Source organism: Balaenoptera ricei, chromosome 6, assembly GCF_028023285.1.
Source record: "Balaenoptera ricei isolate mBalRic1 chromosome 6, mBalRic1.hap2, whole genome shotgun sequence".
NCBI lineage: Eukaryota > Metazoa > Chordata > Mammalia > Artiodactyla > Balaenopteridae > Balaenoptera > Balaenoptera ricei.
This window is the reverse complement of record NC_082644.1, coordinates 13,316,204-13,332,664: the sequence shown is the minus strand read 5'-3', so window position 1 is coordinate 13,332,664 and position 16,461 is coordinate 13,316,204. Positions and strand designations below refer to the sequence as shown.

The window sequence follows — 16,461 nt, the reverse complement described above, 5'->3', positions numbered from 1 at the left end:
GACTATGGATAGTCTCCTTAAAAATTGCTGTTGGTCTTGTTAAGCATTCTGAATGACATATCGAGTAGAAATAGCAGCTTTGGAACAAGGAGCTTAGCTGGATTAGCACACTTTTTATTTATTTCATAGCATTTACTCTTCCCCAAAGAGAGTGTTGGTTGGATCAAGTTGCTACCACTCAAGTGAGAGCACTTCCACTGAGCAGTGTTTACCTATCAGTCCTTCCCAGAGGTCCTTGACTCTCCTCAAGCCTAGAGAATGGGTTGGTTGCCTGTTGTTTGCATTGATCTCTGGTTCCATGTGGCCCATGTGGGTTAACTGAGAACACACATGCAAGAGTAAGGCAACATATGTAGGAGGAAAAACCCTCTTGGGGCTTACTTCTCCCCACTCAAAAGGAGTTAGTATAAATGGCAGAATTCTTAAAATTCTGGAGCTCTCTGGTACACTTATTTATCCGGCATCATTAGAAAATGGGGATTCTGCATCAGTGAATCTTCCAGACAGCTAAATGTGTTCTATTTTAAATGTAAACTTAGGGGGAAAATTTAAAGCATCTTATGAGAATATAGTCGTACTTCAGTATCTGGGGGTTTTGGTTCCAGTGGGCCCCCAGCCCCCCAGTCTTCAGATGCTCAAGTCCCTTATATAAAATGGCACAGTATTTGCATATAGCCTACCACATCCTCCTGTATACTTAATTTTTTTAAAATTTATTTTACTGAAGTATAGTTGATTTACTGTGTTGTGTTAATTTCTGCTGTATAGCAAAATGATTCAGTTATACATATATATATATATATATACATTCTTTTTCGTATTCTTTTCCATTATGGTTTATCACAGGATATTGAATATAGTCCCTGTGCTATAAAGTAGGACCTTGTTGTTTATCCATTCTCTATATAATAGTTTGCATCTGCTAATCCCAAACTCCCAATCTATTCCTCCCCAACCCCCCCTCCCCCTTGGCAACCACAAATCTGTTCTCTATGTCTCTGAGTCTGTTTCTGCCTCATAGATAGGTTCATTCGTGTCATAATTTAGATTCCACATATAAGTGATATCATATGATATTTGTCTTTCTTTGTCTGACTTACTTCACTTACTATGATAATATCTAGGTCCATCCATGTTGCTGCAAATGGCATTCTCGCATGATATTTATGGGTGAGTAGTATTCCATTGTATATATGTACCACATCTTCTTTATCCATTCATCTGTCGATGGATATTTAGGTTGCTTCCACGTCTTGGCAATTGTAAACAGTGCTGCAATAAACACTGGGGTGCATGTATCCGCCTGTATACTTTAAGTCATCTCTAGATTACTTTTAATACCTCATACAATGTAAATGCTATGTAAATAGTTGCTGGGTATGCAGCAAACTCAAGTTTTGCTTTTTGGAACTTTCTGGAATTTTTTTTCTGAATATTTTCCATCTGCAGTTGGTTGAATGCATGATGTAGAATACGCAGATATGGAGGGCCGACTGTATTTCTAAAGTGTATTTGATACTTTTCTTCTTTCATTAACTGAGAACACTGAATGTTATTTATCTGTTATAATGATGTCTTGATGTCTTTACTATGTGCATCAGTCACTGTTCTAGGCCCTCAGGGCCTACTGAGCTGTGAAGAGCTGTTTGCTCCAACACTAAATGGCCTCAGTCTGTTGACTTTTATTAGTTTTGTATATGCTCTTAATCATTATTCAATATCTTTTCTAGACTCAGTGTCTTTCCCTAATATCTCTTCCCTGACACATCTTCCTCGCTTCGGATGTGCTACTCAGAATCTATTGTTGGCTGAGAATCCAGAACACCAAGGCTTCAGTGTTGGTAAATTTCTGAGTGAGGACATTCTCTTGTCCATGAGAACTATGACTTTCCAGCTTAGATGTATTTCTCACCTACTTTGGCATCATGTCTCAGATTCCTGTAGCCTGTTACCATATTATCTATGTGCTGATTCTTAGACATTCTCATTGAAAATCACAGAGTCATATCTATTTGAAAAAAATCTTTTCCCATTTTTTTTTCTTGTGCTAAAATACACTTAACATAAAATTTACTATGGTAACCATTTTAAAGTGTACAGTTCAGTGTTATTAAATACACTCACATTCTTGTACAGCTGTCATCCCATCCATCTGCAGAACTCTTCATCTTCTCAATCTGAAACTCTATACCCATTAAACAATAACTCCCCATGACTCCGTACCCCTGGCAATCACTACCATTCTTCTTCGTCCCTCCCTTCTCCTTCCTCCCTCCTCCTCCCTTGCTCCTTCCTCTTTCTTTCTTTCTTTCTTCCTTCCTTTCTTTCTTTCTTTTTCTTTCTTTCTTTCTTTTTCTTTCTTTCTTTCTTTCTTTTTCTTTCTTTCTTTCTTTCTCTCCAATTAGATTTGAAAAGATATCTTATTGTCACCTCGTTTCACTTCCCATCCACATGTTTTAGGTTCCATCTACAGCATGCTCTGAGACTAGTCAATTATTCAATATTCTTTATCTTGGCTTGTTTCATTATCTGTTAAAGGAAGTACCTTCCAGCATTGACATCGTAAGTTTTCAGGAAATAGAGATGATAACAATAACACTTAAAATAATTATACCTTCCCTGTCTGAAGGCAACTGAGCCAGATCTTCCTCTTCCATGTGAAAGATGTGTGGGTTTGGACAGAGACTGGTAGTGATGCAGACAGGACACTCATCTGGGAAGGGTGGTCCAGAGGCATGGGAGAGAGTTGGGGAGTCACCTTGAGGCTGTTTAGCTGGAGAAACAGGTCCAGGATGGAAAGAGTCCCAGAAATGGAATGGCCGTGGGCTGACACAGGAAAATGGATGAGCCTACTCAGCTTCTTCTACATTATCACTCCCTCCTTTCTCTGTTCCCTTTCTTATCATGGGATGAGAAGGAGCCAATCAGGTCATTGTGTGGGTTTCAATGACTGAGTAAGCAAGGCCCCCTCCACCAGGCTTGGCCACAGTGTCCTGGAATGGTTCCCATCTGTGACAAGGAAAGCTTGGGAGGGAAACTGACCTGCTGTCCAGAGTCTGATAACAGGATGGGATTGAAGTCATATTTCAAAGGACCCAAGGGAGCTAGGGTGGGGGCAAGGATTGTCACAAATGGTGAGGAGAATTTTGGAGACCAGATATTTACCAGCTGTATCTTCAAAGAAGGATTAATCTTGGTCTTCCCCAATTTCCCTCTGCCTGGCCTTGCAAACTTAAAAAAAGAGGCCATATATCTTCTCTATAATATATTCTTGGAATAGTAGACAAGGAAAATTAGGAAAAAATAGCCCAAGTTAAAATCAGATATATAGTTATAAAATCATAGACCTAGGGTGTAAAGGGCTTTGAATATTTTCTAGTTAACTACATACGAGATCATGCATTTTGACTGCAACAATACCGTCTCTTTTTGAGCACTTCTAGCAACAGGGAACTCAAAACTTCCGAAAATAGCCTGGGCCAGTCTTGGACAGTTCTAGTTGTTAGAGATTGTTGTAAGAAATCTGATTTTCTGTAGTTTTTACCCATCATGCTTGCTTTGTCTGGTAGAATAACTCCAATCCTTCTTCACTTGCCAGACCCAAAACTTGGCTTCTATTATGGTCTTTTCAAAGTTAACATCCAAAGTTTTCAACTTTTGTCTTATTTAGTCAGTTTCAAGCCTCTTAACTCTGCTAGATATTCTTCTCCAAGGAAGTTTCCATTTGTTAATGTTTCTCCATGTGGTACCCATCATGGTCTAATTAGCACAAGGGGGAGAAAGATGTTCACTTCTCTTATGATGGACTCATTATCTCTGATAGCAGAGCTTGGAATCACACTGGCTTTTGGGCTCATCATCAACTGAGCACAAGCTACTGTGCCCCTTGTAAAACTGGTTTTTGAACACAACCAACTTCAATTGTCCATCATATGTCACAGTGGCTGTAGTCCCAAAGTGTTAGGGGGCAAAGCAGTGTTGGCTGGAGCTTTTAGATGACATCAGAGATCAAGCAGAACCTTCTGGACAGAGAATAGTGCAGCTTTGCACAACAAGCCTAGGATGGTCACTCTCTGGACAGAAGTCCCATCACAAGGCAAATTGCAAGAGTTGGCTTTGCAAGTTCCTCACCAGGAAGAGAAACCAAGCACCGGGGGCCATAACTGTTGGTTGAAACTTGGAAATTTCTTCCTGGAGAGCAAGGCGCCAAGACAAGAGACTGAGGAGTCATTCCAGGGATCAGTCCTAACAAGAGCCAAGGGATGAGATAAGAGATGTTGTGCCTGTTATACTGACCACAAAACAAAACAGACCAAAATACTGGAAGGCAAATTGTTTCCGGTGGTCTGATCATGGAAGATGGTGGAAGCTGAGTTCTTAATCACTCAGGCAAGGTTTTCATGGCTTCACCCCTTCTGGTCTTTCAAGAAGCCAGAGGGGGTGTTTGTCAGTGTGAATGAACTAGGGCAGGTCCTCACACTGGAAATTTATTAAAGTTGGCCCATTGTCTGTCTCAGACCGAGAAGATTTGGGGCCTGAAATCTGTTCTCTCTCCCTCCTAGTTTCCTGTCATCTGCTGATTTAATAAACATACCATCACTGTCCTCATCTAAGTCATGCAAATGTTTAGCAGAGCAGGCCAAGGACAAATAGTTCTATGACACAGTATAAAGACTTCCCTTCAGGTGACAACCATCTATTAAACACAACTCTGTGAGGCTAACCATCCAAGTGCTTATTAATCTATCTAACAATTCCAATATTTAGCTGACATTTCTCCATCGTGTCCATAAGGTTCTAATGAGAGACACTGTCAAATGCCTTGCTGAAGTGTGATTGATATGTCTTGCAGTTCTCTGTGCCAAAAGCAGAATGAAGGTTAGACTGGCATGATTTATTCTGAGCAAACCTGTACTGACTCTTGGTGGTCACTGCTGTCCTTTCAAAGTATGTCCACAAAGCATTTCTGTTAAAACCCACTTTGAAATTGCTCTCGAGATGATCATCAAGTCTATTTGGTCTTGAGTTTATAGAACCTTTTTTCTTCCCTTTCTTGAAAACTGGGAAAACATTCAATCCTCTCCAGCCTACCGAGACTTCTCTCATTCTTCATAGTTGTTCAGAAAGTATCCATAGCATTTCAGCTTTCACTATTTCTACAAGACCCTGGTGGTATAATTTGTGCAGATCTGGAGACCTGAACTTGCTGAGAGCAATGGGGTGTATTATAACCAACTCTGGTTTCCCTCTTGAAATGTTTGCATTACCTCTTCTAATATGAAGATCAATCTTCTTGAGATAAGCTAGGAGGAAAAAAATAAACTGGACCCAAGTCGTTCTATTTCTATCCATGATCAATTAATAGCAACCTCTGTCCCAAGCATGAAGACTTACTTATCTTTCTTGTTCTTGATATACTCTTTAAAAGGCTTTTTTGTTGTTATTATCACTGGCACTTAACAGAGCTAAAACCCAGAAATGTGCTTATACAGTATTTATAGGTGTCTGACATCATGCTATTTTTTTTTTTTTCATAATGGTTGAAATTCCAGAGCCACCCAATCATCATGAGACCTAGCTCTATTTAGCTCCTGATTTTGGAGGTCTGAAAGATCCTAACCCCTGTGTAGAACAAGTACAGTTTTTCTACAGTTATTGCCATCATTTGCTTAAGCTAATGTGGGTGAGTCTCCTTTCTTTATAATAACCAAACAAGCCTGACCAGAACCATTCATCCATCCAATGAAGTTTTGGAGAGCTACTATGTACCAGGGACACCTGAAACTGCCCAAGAGTAAGAGCCCTCTCTTCTCCTTGTTTTGGCATTTTTCCTCCTAACAATCCCATTTTTCAGGATTTGATTACCCTTAATCTCATCATCATCTTATACAATATTACCTGACTTCCATTTTACATAGTTTGCTGTATCCTGTCTAGGAGACCTATGTCCTTTCATATGTGTCTAATGTTCTATATCTGAGCTGCCCCGTGTGGTCACCACTAGTCACATGTGGCTATCTAAATTTAAATACTTAAAATAGAACAAAATTTAAAATCTAGTTCCTCAGTCACACTAGTGACATTTCCAGTGCTCAATTACCATGTGGCTAGTGGCTTCCATATCAGACAGTGCAGATACAGAATATTTCCCTGATCATAAAAGCTCTCTTGGACAATGCTGGTCTAGCTATTCCTCAAGCCCTTTGAAGTTCTTCTCAAGCAGCAAGGCTGGATGCATTCGACAGAGTTGGCACTTACTGACTGTCCTTGTCCGGAGGGCTTTATGGCAGTGGACTCCTGAGGCTGCCCCTTTAACGTAGTCTAGGTGCTTGGTTTAGACACTCCTGTAAAGGCAAGTGATTACAATGCACATCAGTTCCTTTGCTCTTCAAGGAACCACAGTTTGCAAATGAATGTGAGTGAATATTTCCCAGATCCCATTGAGGGTCATTGTAATATCATGCCCCACAAAATGCTGGCACTTGCAGACACTCAAAATGTTTGCTTGAATGAGGAAATGAACGAAGAGTGGTCTCTTTAGTCCCTGAAACATTTTCTTGAAGAGTCAAAGAAAGGTACCATGGCATCAGGAAGGAAGGAAAGAAAGAAAAGAAAGAGAGCGAGAGAGAAAGAAAGAAGAGAGGAAAGAAAGAAAAAGAAAGGAAGAAAGATTCCAGACATACCTACCGAATCTCTCTCCTCCATCTTTATTTCTCTGCTTCCGGGTCAGAGAGAGACTTAGAGGTGGGCTGGAATGCAGGTGCCAGAGGAAGGAAGTAGGAAGGGAAGGAAGGAAGTAAAAAAAGGAGCATCACATAAGAGGGAGAGAGTCACAGCATTTTAAAATGCGAAAGGATCTAGGGTCCATTTAGCCTAGCTCCTCATGTCACCAATGAAATATGGACATTTCATTTGGCATTTAATACAAATCTGCTGAAAAAAAAAATGAAGCAATTGAGGTCAAAAGACATAGGTTAAGCGAAGTGTCTAGAGTTACAAAGCTAGTGAGTGTCGGAGCAGGGGCTAGAAGCCAGCCCACCTATCCCGTGATTTCCCACCGCAGGCTCGGACCACCCCTCCCCCAGCCCCAGGGAGAAAAGCAAGGAGGGGAATGCGGGGTGGGAAGCAAGCCAGGGGGAAGGAGAGAAAGTAAATTTGTGTATCAGCTGTCAGCCTCCCTTGTGATTTTCTTTCTTTAAGCAGAAAAAGTTTCCTGGCCGCATCACCTACTCAGTCTGAACCTCGTGGTTTCCCCATCCCCAGGGCGAGCTCTAATCAGCAGGGACCTTGCCTAGACTGTACAATGCCACAACTAGCTGATGACCCTGAGCGAGGTACTGGTTGACTAACTTACTCAGGTTGCACTTAGTTTAGTTAATCGCTTGTCCCTCATAATCTTGGTCCAGATCCAAACTGATTTCTGAAGCAGCTTGGCGTTCCTAAAATTTCACCTACACTAGAGCAGAAACACACTTTGAAACAGAATTTGATGAGGATTTTAAATAGAATATTCGAGTGACTTTATCAAAGCACCTCCCCTGTTGATCCTAGATAATTAAGACCTGGAGTAGGTTTTTGAAAATGTTTCACATTCCCTTTACTTCTCATCTCTAGAAAACTCTCCAGGTCAAGAACTTTGGCATCTTGAGTATAGAGTTGGAGGTCATACAGATCTGATTTCAAGTGAAAGCTGTCACACAGTTGTTACCACGTGGAGGGAACTTATTCTTTCTGTTCCAACTTAGATCATAATAAGAGTGTATGAGCACTGGGAAGAAGGTCCTTATTATTCTGTGGGACCACACTGCCTGGGAAACATCACATGGTCAATGCATGTTGATTACATGTTGATTACATGTGTGGCTCTGGGTGACAAGACCCAGGTTTGAACCCTGGCACCCTTGCTTTGCAGTAGTATGACCTTGAGGCAAGTCCCTTGATTTCCTTCTTAGTTTTCTTATCTGTGTCATAGGGTTCTCATTGTGTCCCCAGAGAAATGAGGACAAATTGAGGTCATGTGTGTAGAAGGCTTAGCACAGAAACCTGGCACTTGATCAACATTAGCTATCATTATTATTTCCTACTGTCGTACAATCTCTTTATGTACATTTCATTGTCCTTGGGGGCACCAAGCAAGCTGGTTGCAAGTTCTCAGTCAGAAACATCTGCCAAGTGGCAGCATTCACACCACACTTGCGATAAGTGTCCTAACTCCTCCACAGCTTGAGCTGGGCCAAGTGAGGTGAGCGTCGGGTTTTATGGGTCTGACGAAGACGTTTGAAATATTGTAGGAGACTGTCAAAGAATACTTAGACCCACTCCGAAAGAGGGCCGTTCTTAATTTTCATCTTTCCTGCAAGTCAGAAAGATATATACTCTCCAAATAATGGCAGTTTCCTCGTCCTGAAGTTATGGCAGCTTGGTGATACAATAAACAGCACCCTGTCATAAGGACCGCATAAAACATGGTCTGACATTTCTTTAAAAGTAGAAAGAAACATGACTGCAGCAGATGACCTTTCCTCTGAGGGCACAGCTGTTTTGTGTGGTTAGAGGGACCCGTGGTTTCATACTTAGGGGCTACGATATATGACTGGCTTTTCACAAAGTGTCTCCATGAGAAATGACAGTACGTTCTAAAGGAGAGTGCCAATTCTGCTGCATTCACATTAGGTAGGAGGACTTTTTCCTCCTCTCTTGATGTTTTCCAAATGATACTGTGCTGAATACTTGTGATTAGAAACTTCTTTAGTGTTTGAAGCATAAGTGGTATCAAGATTACTGAGGCATCTTCTATTTCCTGGGAAATTTAAATGATGGGCCTTTTGTGGGGTTGGTGGGTCGGCATCTTTGAGGACTCAGCATTTATGAGAAGTCACTCCAAACACAGTGCTTCTGTGGGTGAGGACTGAGCATCTACGGGAAAATTTTCAACAGTCACCTTGTTAACAGATAGTAGGTAATTTCCATTTTCTTGAAAAATGTTTGTTCCTCCTATAAAATGTTATTTGCGTAATGCCTTAAAATGGTGATGAAAAAGTAAAACAATGGGTCTAAAGTTTCTAATTGTATATGTGTCATGTTGGCGAGACTGGATGTTTTCCTTCCTTGCTTGTTTTCCAAATTATCTTTAACATGTTTTACTTCCTTCCTAATGAAATTAAAAAGAAAGGTTATATCTTCATTTAGTTTTCGACTGAGTTTCCCCTAGGCATCCACAGTTACTGCAAACAATCCCATTAAAGCGCCGGACACACCGCCACCTCCCCAAACTCTATTCTCTAAATTAGAATAGTAAGTCCTTGGAGAGGGGACTTTGGCAGCCTTTCTGCAGGATGGGGTGGGGTGGATTAGATGCCAATCACTGACGGCCGTGGTGCCAATAGAAAAATGTGCTCCAATTGCTTGTCTCCAAAACCCTGCTACTGACCTGCCAACAGCAGGGCATCGAGTGCACGTCCCAGTATGATGGGAGATTTGTTCTGATTTATCTCCGCTCTCTCACCTTGTCCCCTGTGTGTCCAAACCTGGGACTATGCAAAAGTGGCTGGCTTGGTTTAGAAGTACAAGCTGAGACGCTGAAACAGTTGACTTATTGGTAATTAGACCACACTGGTATTGAACCCGTGACCTCAGCCTCATTAGAGCTGCGTTGGGGCCAACTGAACTGACCAGAAACAGATTCAAAACAGTGAGTGATAGAGGTCTTTGGTGCGGGGTCAAAGGCCTATTTACACTACCCAGTATCATAAGTGGCTTCTTACTGTAGCATGTTAAAGGAGCAGCGGCTGAGGAGAACGGCCATGTGGATAGGTCACAGCTCTCTGCTTCATATATGTGGACTGTAAAGCACGGCTACTCTGGCCAACTCCTACCTGACTTTAACTGGATCCCCATGTAATTCAAGGGTTAATAAAGGGAGCAACAAGTGTTTTAACAGGACTTTTTTTTTTTTTTTTTTTTGTCTCTTTCACTTGCTAATGGCTAATAGTAACAAAAACACTAGGAGTAAAGCCCATTACTTTAGGAATGATTTCCTTCGAATGACACTCTTTGATTTAAAGCTATCCATGGCTAATCATTATTTTCACTCTTTGCTTTTCAAGGAAGTCTAAAAACAGATGCCTAGTGTTCATTCTGTGTAGAAAAGGAATCAGTTTCTCAGTGGTAGAGCAGGATACATGGAAAAGGCAGGACACAGAATGAGGAGAGTCACTCTGGGCTAAATCAATGAAATGGAACGGAAATCGACTCAAAATAACAGAATTTTTTTTTTTAAAGTGATAAGACTGGCGTTTCAACTCAGAAGAGAAAGGATTACCTAATAATGGCTAGCCATTTAATAAAGGTAGATTTCTCCTTCAGACCACACCCAAAGTAAAGACTTTCCTGTGAAAACAAAACTTTATAGTTCTAAAAGATAATGAAGTAATTAAAAAATAACAATCTTGGAAAGCCTTTCTAACAATGCATGAAAATATAAAAACTATAAAGAAAAAGATGAAATAATTTGACTCCATAAGAATTTATCATGAAAACTTAGGTATACCAAATACTAAATATATTAAAGGGCAAACTGGGAGACATTATTTTTGGTCCTTATGGAAGAGTTAATCACAAGATACTTACGGTGTTTATGGAATACTTAATAATAAAGCATTTAGAAATCGACACAAAAAAGAGGAATAAATTCAAAGACACAGAAGAAATGAACATCACTTTACATAAGAAGAAGTGTAAATGGCCAGTAAACCCATGAAAAATATATTTAGCCTCCCTGGTAAATGTCAAGAATTGCACATTTTAAACAAATGAAAGTTAATTTTTCTTCCAAAAAATCAGCAAAGATAAAAGTAAAAATGCTGGCAGTGCTGCAGGGGAATTAGTACTTTTTTATACTACTTGTGGCCGTTAAAGTGCTCTAACTTACTTAGAGGGACATTTGGTACAACAGAAGCAAACCTTTAAAATTTGACATGCGCTATGACCCCAAAATTCTACTTGTAAGAACCAATCCAAAAGAAATAATCATGGTTACGTGCAAAGATTTTGCTACTAGAATGTTGATCAAAGCATTTTTATGATAACTAAAAATTGGAAACAGCTTAAATCTCCAACAACAGGGAATCCATTAAATATATCATGGTGTGTGGTGTATGATGGAAATTTACGTAACTTTAACATGTTGTAGAAAAAAATTACATTTCATGTCATGGAATAAAATTCACTATTATCTTGTTCAGAAAAAATGTAAAAATTGTAATATTATAAATTATATGTTATATATGCACAGGGAAAGACGGTAGAATAATATATATCATACATGTCAAAATGTTAAAATACTTTTCTTTAGGCATGGGAATTACGGATGATTTTAAAATGTCCCTTTTTATCAGATTTTTTTCTTTTAGAGTGAACATGTGTTACTTGGAGAACAAAAGATAAAGTACATATATTTTTTCAAATATCATAGCTAGCACAGTTTCATCGTGGAGATTAAGTGGGATAATACATAAGAAAGTCCCTAACACAGGATTAGAAAGACGAGGGGGCCTTGGTACCTAGGATTTGAATTTGAATCTAAAAAGTTACCACGTGGTCTGGAAATTTGTAGCACTCTGGATTAAAGAAGATCGACTCACCTAGTTGGTGGATTGTCTGAGTCCCAACTCACTCTCTCTTTCTTTTGTTTTGTAGTTTGACTTTCGATTTTAATGGCTCATACATCTCTCCATAAGATGTCAGGCAAGGTATGGTCAACTAATCTATGACAAAGGAGGCAAGGGTATACAATGGAGAAAAGACAGTCTCTTCAAAAGTGGTGCTGGGAAAACTGGACAGCTACATGTAAAAGAATGAAATTAGAACACTCCCTAACACCATACACAAAAATAAACTCAAAATGGGTTAAAGACCTAAATGTAAGACCGGACACTATAAAACTCTTAGAGGAAAACATAGGAAGAACACTCTTTGACATAAATCACAGCAAGATCTTTTTTGACTCACCTCCTAGAGTAATGGAAATAAAAACAAAAATAAACAAATGGGCCCTGATGAAACTTGAAAGCTTTTGCACAGCAAAGGAAACTATAAACAAGACGAAAAGACAACCCTCAGAATGGGAGAAAATATTTGCAAAAGAATCAACAGACAAAGGATTAATCTCCAAAATATACAAACCGCTCATGCAGCTCAATATTAAAAAAACAAACAACCCAATCAAAAAATGGGCAGAAGACCTAAATAGACATTTTTCCAAGACATACAGATGGCCAAGAGGCACATGAAAAGCTGCTCAACATCACTATTAGAGAAATGCAAATCAAAACTACAATGAGGTATCACCTCACACGGGTTAGAATGGGCATCATCAGAAAATCTACAAACAACAAATGCTGGAGAGGGTGTGGAGAAAAGGGAACCCTCTTGCTCTGTTGGTGGAATGTAAACTGATACAGACACTATGGAGAACAGTATGGAGGTTCCTTAAAAAACTAAAAATAGAATTACCATAGGACCCAGCAATCCCACTACTGGGCATATACCCAGAGAAAACCATAATTCAAGAAGACACATGTACCCCAATGTTCACTGCAGCACTATTTACATAGCTAGGTCATGGAAGCAACCTAAATGCCCATCGACAGATGGATGGATAAAGAAGATGTGGTACATATATACAATGGAATATTACTCAGCCATAAAAAGGAACGAAATTGGGTCATTTGTAGAGACATGGATGGACCTAGAGACTGTCATACAGAGTGAAGTAAGTCAGAAAGAGAAAAACACATATCGTATATTAACGCATATATGTGGAATCTAGAAAAATGGTACAGATGAACCGGTTTGCAAGGCAGAAATAGAGTCACAGATGAAAAGAACAAACGTATGGACACCAAGGGGGGAAAGCGGGGGTGGGGGGATGGTGAGATGAATTGGGAGATTGGGATTGACATATATACACTAATATGTATAAAATAGATAACTAATAAGAACCTGCTATATAAAATAAATTAAAAAAAGAAAAAAAAGATGTCAGGCAAGGAACAGAGAGAAAAATAAATCCCGGCCTGTCATTTTCAGATGATCCTGCTCACATTCGTCTTCTTCACTATACCGTGAAGCACACTACAGCGAGACGCCCCTTCTTTGAGGCGAAGCTGTGGGGCGAGCCTTCCTTCTCAGGATTCCTGGATTCAACAGCAACCGCTGTATGATCTATTACGTGACACAGAAGTAGAAATTATGCACATGCAACCAAAACATCCAAGTGAAGCACAAGGATTGGTTATGGAACCCCAGGATGCTTTGGATGACAGGAATAAGTGCTTGGGCCCTGGGAGGCTCCGGCTGGAGGACAGCTTGGGAGTTGCCTTGGAGGCTGACTCCCTGTCGGCATCCTGGATTCACATCTGGGGCCATGGGAAATGAAAAGAAAAGAATGGGGATGGAAAAGGGTGCTTTGTACGACACATCCTTTTAAGATTTGGGGTATAACACACCATTTCTTTGGGATCATTGTGGTAGACCTTGTCACTAAGGGTTGTGTGTGTGTGTGTGTGTGTGTGTGTGTGCGTGCGCGCTCACAGGGTGCAATGCTTGTGGTTGGTGGTTCTTATAGGTGGGCATTAAGAATTAGAAGAGAGGGCTTCCCTGGTGGCGCAGTGGTTGAGAATCTGCCTGCTAATGCAGGGGACACGGGTTCGCGCCCTGGTCTGGGAAGATCCCACATGCCGCGGAGCAACTGGGCCCGTGAGCCACAACTACTGAGCCTGCGCGTCTGGAGCCTGTGCTCCGCGACAAGAGAGGCCACGATAGTGAGAGGCCCGCGCACTGCAATGAAGAGTGGCCCCCGCTTGCCGCAACTAGAGAAAGCCCTAGCACAGAAACGAAGACCCAACATAGCAATCAATCAATCAATCAATAAATCTTTAAAAAAAAAAAAGAGAAGAGAATTTTTCCTTATGTCAGTGCAATATGGTGTTGGTGCATTGCTGGTATCTGAAGGACACAATGGCAGTCCTTTTTCGGTGACAGTAAAGGGGCAGAGAAAGAGAGGATGGTAAAAAGAGTATGGAAGTGGAGACCATACTGTGATTGTCAGGGCTTTTTGTGTGTGTGCACTGTAAGCTCCCCACCTAACTCCGAGGTTGCAAGACGTAATTTGGGGGAACTTGTTAGGGGGGTTGGCTATTGATGACAGCAAGCAGGGTGGAAAAACTCAGCAAAATATGGATTGCTACCATAAATGTAACTTCCCTTTAAACCCAGAGCTTAATTGCCCTGGGAATACATGTGCTACATAGACAAGTGTTCGTTTCTATGATTAATTCAGCTGGCTAGAGCTTGGTACTAATGAGACCAAGGCCAAGGCTATTGGCTCTATCCCCAAAGGAGCTGTTAGCATCTCATGGCTCCAAAACCGAGATGACACCCTTCACCCTTGCACACAGTGGGATTGGGTGAGAGAGTATGATGTCTGACTCCACTTTCAATGCTTTTCCAACACCCCTGCTTTCGCCCTCTAACACAATGCCTCTGCTCTGAGGGCACTGGCAGTTGGAATTTTGTAAGATGACAATCTAATCAATGACATTGTCTCCAGAGCCACACTGCACTTAAAAAGTAGAGGCTGCCTGCATTAGAGACAGCATAGGCTGCTCTGTTAGTCCTTTCAATGGGTACAAGTTGTGCCACCAATTGACTTTCACAGACAAATACAGCTTGAAAGAAAGCATGCCCAGGATACCCTGTTGCCTAAGAGTCTGACTAGGATCTTGCAAAAAACAAGCCTCCGTTCTTTCTCCACTTTCTAAGGAGTAGTTGGCAATCTCCAGCATGTACATTTGGAAAGGAATCGAGTTGGATGTTCTACCTGCGTCCCCTGGATTCTCTGCCTTGAAGAGTCCCATCACCTTAGCCCAAAGCCCTTTGTTCTGTGCCCCGTCGTGTAGGGCTTGTTTTCATTACCTCCACACCGTCCCTGTATTTATCAGGATTGTTCGAGTTGCAGGTAATTGAAACTCAACTCAAAGCCGCTCTTTTCGTGCATTCACATACCAGGGAAGGGTACTAGGTTTGCTCACAGAATGTAAAGAACAGCTGCAGGGATCAGAGTCTGAGAAACTGGAACGGGAACATGGCCCTCCCAGAGACCTCGCCCTCTCTCCCTTCCCCCTCTCCTTGTCTTGCCTTCATCCTGCAGAAAGCTTTTCTCCACGTGGTGGCCAGAATTCCCCAACGCACATCCTCCTAGCTGAGCAAAACCCGAGGACCACTACCTTCTCCAGAATCTTTACGATAATTGAAGAGAAGGGCTCTCGTATGTCTCAAAGATTGTTTTCTGAGGATTAAAGCACTGAGATCGGCCAGGTCTAGGTCACGTGTCCACTCCTGCAGCTGGTGTGTCAGGGAAGCAGGAGGCAGAGGCCGGCGGCGGCGACGCCCGCTGCGTGGTGCTGAGCGCCGAGCTGGCTCAGGCGCCGCTGGCCGACGTGGACACGCTGCTGGCCGACGGCGACGGCGCGCTCGGGCGCAGCGAGACTGCGGTGTCCTGCGCCGCCGAGCCTCCTGACGGCGCTGCAGGCGGGCGAGCGTCTCGGGTTCATCACCAGCAACAGCAGCGAGACCCGCGAGGCCTGTGCCGCGGAGCTGCGGGCGCCTGGGCTTCGGCCGCCCTGCGGGCCTGGCACCAGCCGCAAGGTCCTCGGCCCGGCCTACTGCACCGCGCTCCACCCGCTCCAGCGCCGGGCCGGCGCGCCGGGACGAAGGCCTCCATGCTGGGCAGCGCGGCCCTGGGCTCGGAGCTGGAGGCCGAGGGCGTGGGGCCCGAGCCGCTGCAGGGGGAACCGCCCCGCTGCCTGGCTGTACGCGCCGCCTGAGCCCAAGGTGTGTGCCGTCGAGATGGGCTTCGACCAGCCCTTCAGCTCCATGAAGCTCCCCAAGGCCGTACGCTTCCTGCAGCAGCCCGGCCGCCTGCTCGTGAGCACCGACATGGACGACCGGCTCCCACTTGAGAACGGCCGCTTCCTCGCGGGTACCGGCTGGGCTGCCTCGTCCGAGCCGTGGAGACGCCGCCCAGCACCAAGCCCGGCCGCTTCTTCCACCACTGCGGGTCCCAGGAGTACGGCATCCACCGGCAGCGCACCGTCATGGTAGGTGGTCGCCTGGACACACACATCCTCCTGGGCGTCACTTGTGGTCTGAAGACCATCCTGACCCTCATCGGGAAGTCTCCACTCTAGGGGATGTGATAAAAGATTAAAAAAAAAAAAAAAAAAAAGGAATGGGAAACGTGCTAAGAATAATAGTTACTGCAGTTCTCCTTAACCTTCTCTAAAGCTTAATTGGTTTGCTTAGAGCCCAACATAACAGTGGGCTCTTCTGACGAAGCCCAGAGTAATACAAATTGCACATCAGAGAAAAGAAGTCTCTCTCTGATCATTTGGAATTTCA

The 16,461-nt window shown here is 42.6% G+C and overlaps 1 pseudogene; it reads left to right on the top strand.

Moving 5' to 3' along the window:
- Positions 1-14,433: 14,433 nt before the first annotated feature.
- LOC132367690 (glycerol-3-phosphate phosphatase-like) lies at positions 14,434-16,250 on the top strand (annotated as a pseudogene).
- Positions 16,251-16,461: the final 211 nt, after the last annotated feature.